The sequence below is a fragment of the Chiroxiphia lanceolata genome, chromosome Z (assembly GCF_009829145.1).
Source record: "Chiroxiphia lanceolata isolate bChiLan1 chromosome Z, bChiLan1.pri, whole genome shotgun sequence".
Lineage (NCBI taxonomy): Eukaryota > Metazoa > Chordata > Aves > Passeriformes > Pipridae > Chiroxiphia > Chiroxiphia lanceolata.
In genome coordinates, this window is record NC_045671.1 from 66,502,691 (window position 1) to 66,507,196 (window position 4,506).

The following is a 4,506-nucleotide window of genomic DNA, read 5'->3' on the forward strand; positions in this document are numbered from 1 at the left end:
AGCAATGGTTGTAGGGCCAGCTGTTAATTACCTGTTTTCTGTATCCCATTTGGTAGTTCAAAATCTGCATCATTTTAGATATTTGAAGGTAGCATAAACTTAATATCAAAGCAAAAGTGGGTATGTGCATGACATAACAGGATATTAGGTCCTGGAAAAAAAATCACAAGCATGTTAGGTGTACTATTGCATGTATTTCAGTTTTTTAGATCTCTGGATTTAAGTAAGACTTCAGAAACACTGTCCTATATGACATTCTTTTAAGTGAATATGGCTTGGATTATACTATTCTAGGATGGTTACTAAGCTTTTTGTTGAAAGTTGGAAATCACTTGAATTACTTCAAGTAATGATAACACAAGTGTCGAACAGGATGTATGTATGGAGTAAGTTTTCCTTGGGTCTACCCCAGTCAGGTATTCAATATTGTTGCTAACCACTTCGATGATGGAAGAGTGAATGTGTTTCTTGCACCATCAGTGCGATATGAGCTGCAAGGTTAGATGTGCTGGAAAGCAAGGTTAGAGTTCAGTGTAAGTTCTGAACATTAAAGAAAAGGTCTTTGAACACTGGATTCAGCTTTCAGTTGTGACAAATGCAAAATTCTAGACAAAACAATGGCAATCAAATAGGACAAATGCAGGGTGGGAGGTGTTGGGAGCTCTGCAGAAAGGCATCTGCAGGGAGGTGGTTTCGAAATCAAAAGAGCTCCCACTGGGTCATGAGGTCAGGTGACTAACTTGAAACCTAGGGAGAAATTGCTCAAGCTCCACCGAGACATCTTCAAATTACTTTTGTGCTCAACTTTTGGCATCCTCCCTCTAAGAAAGGTAAAATATACACACAACTACATACGTTGCAACCAGAGATACAGAAGAGAAGAATGAGGGTGATCAGAGGGCTAGAAAATAAAGCTGATAAAGAAAGACTTAGAGATGTAGAGTCATTTGCTTGAGAGAGGATTAAAGGGAGCCTAGGAAAAGAGTAGGAGACACAAGTTTAGGGAAACTGCACTAAGAGATGTGAAGATCAGTTGGGTCTGGATGTCTCAGGTCACTTGAGGAGTTTGTGAAGGCTTTCCATGGAACACCATTGTAAACACAATCAATAAATAATCCTCAAAATAATTTTCAGGGGGAAGAAGGTGATCATGATTTGCATTTGACCTTACAAAATGTCACATGGGCACCACACAGTAGAGAAGCAGTATAAAAGTTTTTAGTACTTTTGACAGGATTGGGTGGATTAAACATACAAAGACAAAATGCAAGGATATCTTAATTTGGTCAGTCTTGAAGGCCATGTGCCTAGACCATCCTTCAAAATTAGGTCCTTGAAAACACCAAAAATCAATTTCAGTGAGGTACGCTTAGTTTTAGTGGAAGTAGAATTAAAACACTTCACTTTAATAATTGGAAAAACTCTAAGCAACTAAGTCAGATGGTCTAGGAAAAGAAAGGTATATGCATTTCTTCCCCAGCCCATTGTGTCTCTGCAGGCAGATCCTGTTGTCCATGGGTGTTTGCAGCCAACTCACTGACTTTTTCAGTAGTAGTAGATTTTTCCCACTACTCTCTAGGAAATTCCCTCTTCTTTTCCAACCCTCCAATGTTCGGAGGTCTGGTCTCTCCCTAGGCAACAGCAACCTACAACTCTTTTCTTGAAAGTCAACCTCTCCACTTTTTAATGGAACACAATATATCGCTGAAAAACCCAAGCAACACAAACCCCATCCATCACACCTTCATGGTGGAAAGAATACAAAATTAAGATGACAGTTAACAAGGACCAAGAATTTCCAGAGTGTAAGACCAAAAGGAATCACTCCTGATGTCTGGGCTAGCCTCTTAAATAACATAGATCACCAAATTTCTCTGCAATATTTTTTATCTGGCAAAAGCATATTTTTTCTCTTTAAATACCAAAATTCCAAATTAAAAATTTCAGCTGAAAAACCTGCCACATATTTTAAAACATTACTTAAAAGATTATTTAACTTTGCTGCCGAAAATCTGCACTTTATTTCTAATCTTCACCTGTCTTGCTTCAGTTGTCATTCTCTGGTTCCTGTGATATTTTCATCTGCCGGGCTTAAGAGCTAAAGTCAAAGGCTTGGTCATTATGCGAGTGCAGGCAGGCTGGGATCAGATCATCTCCTGACTTCCTTTTTGGTAAACCAACTATTTTGAGTCTCCTAGTATGGGACATGTTTTTCAAGCCATTACTCACTGCTGTGGCTCCTCCATGAACACTTTGTGCTTTATGAACATCTTTAATAGTATTGCAGAAATAGTTACATCAGTGGCACATACTAAATAATTTTTTAAAAAAAGGCAAAAGTTTTATTTCAACTTAATACTTTCCAATACATTTCTTAAGCTATTTTGGCACTGGCATTACAGGGGGAACTTACATACAACCCACAAATATCTCATCAGTGGTTCCTATCTAACTATATTGCCTACATTCTCACCCTGAGCTAACATACAATGTTGCACTTATCTATATATTTAGATCTGATTGTTAAATCCATAATGCAGTCTCTTCACAGTTCAGTAATTCTCCAATATTTATCTTATGAAGAATTTAAATACTAGTCATTTTATTAATTTTTTTTCCTGAGTAACAGATGATGTGTCAAATGTTTTAGATTTAATGGAATGAAAATGGGAAAAGTATTTCAATAATTGCTTCAAAATATATAAAACTGTGATAGTTTTCAATTTCAATTATTATGTTTCTGAATTATTGTGTTTTGTTTCTGACAAATTTTTCTGTTTGCAAGTCTCTGCATGTATGCCTCTATATACAAAGAGATAGCCCAAAAATGTGTCAATTGAGCCTTTTGATAGAAATAATAGGGATTTTTGGTCAAAATCACACTTCAAAACAGGGCCCATATTGTTAGGATTTTGTACGTGTTGTGTTTTGGTAGTGTCAAAACTTGCTATTGACATTTCAATAAAGGAAACTCTGATTTTTCAATTCAAGCAATTCTCAGCATTTATTTAGGAGAAGTTTAGAAACCTTAAGACAGTTACTATCAGAAGGCAATATTTTATTGTCAAAAAGGCCTCGAAATTTATAAAAAAACCAATCAGTCGGAGGTGCTTTCGAAATATTTATTCTCGTAGGGTGTTTCAAAGGTTTCTTTATTTAATTTTCCTCTGAAACAGACTGTAAGTGTCAGTTTTCCTACGAAACAAAAAATACTGTACCCAACCGACTCTTACATTTTGAACCTCGGTCAGTTTTCAAAGTACTGTGGCCTGGTCACAAGGACAACAAACCCCCAGATGCTGCAAAACAGGATGGAATTGTAATACATGGTAGGAAAACAATGACTCACACGGATGCCAAGCATTTGGGACGGTGTGATTCACATGCCTTATCGTGCCTGCTTGCGGAACAACACCACCTCACCAGGGCAGAGGGACTCAGCCAGCTGTACACTTCCAGTCACAAACAGGACGCATCCTCTAGCGGCGAAAGAAAAGCAGCATTGAATGCATAATCATAGCCCTGTGCTACCTGTACCCCCATTCCCACCACATCTCCCTCCAGAGCCTTCCTGGTACCTTTGCAGAGGCACCATCCCACAGCACAGCGCTGCTCCCTTAACACCAAGTGCTGTGGATACCCCATCAGATCCTTTTTCTCTTCCTTGCCTGGAGGCTGCCTGTACAGCCCATAACTAGCTCAGGCAAACGAAAGTAAACTTGACAGCTGTTTTTTTCACCCCCACAGGACCATCAGCCTTGCCCCAGTCTTTCACGTCTGCAGCCAGCATTTTGCATGGGTGAACGAGAAAGCCAAGGAGCACGGTCCAAATGGGAAGATCTGAACTGCTCCCAGGATGGTGTGTGCTTTCTGTTATCTCCAGAATAGCAGGTAGGGTTTTTCATTTGATTTTCTCCTTTCTTGTTTCAGAGGTCACCACAGTCATCTCTAAGTCTTCCCACAGATTTGCCCCTTCAGCAAAACAGGAGATCTGGGCTCCTTCCTCTTCCTCCTTGAGTTTTTCAGGACAGACATCATGTATCCACAGCAAAGGGAATCATTGCCAAGTAGCAGAGAAACACAGGGGGTTTGGTAGGACAATTTTCACGTCTTCATGGGGTTTGCAGAGCTCAGTGCTAGGTAGGGAGTACATGCTGTTATCAGCAAGGGGCAGGGAAGACAGTGGTCTCTTATCATGTTATTGAGTTCAGTGCTGATGGGGAAGTGTGTGGGTGTCAAGGGGTAGCAAAAGTTCCTCCTCTCACAGTTGGCCAATCCCACCAACTTCATGAAGACTGAACTGCCCCGTTGATTTCACATTTACCACAGAAGACCTACTTGGTGCAATACTGCTCAATGCCAACACTCCTCCTTGAAAATTATTCTCACCAGACCCTAAACACTTCACTTGAAAATTTTGGGTCCACAACACAACTAAGTAGTCAAAGCTACTAATTTTTTTTTTTTTTGTGAGTGGTGATATGTTTTTTTATGTTATCCACTGTC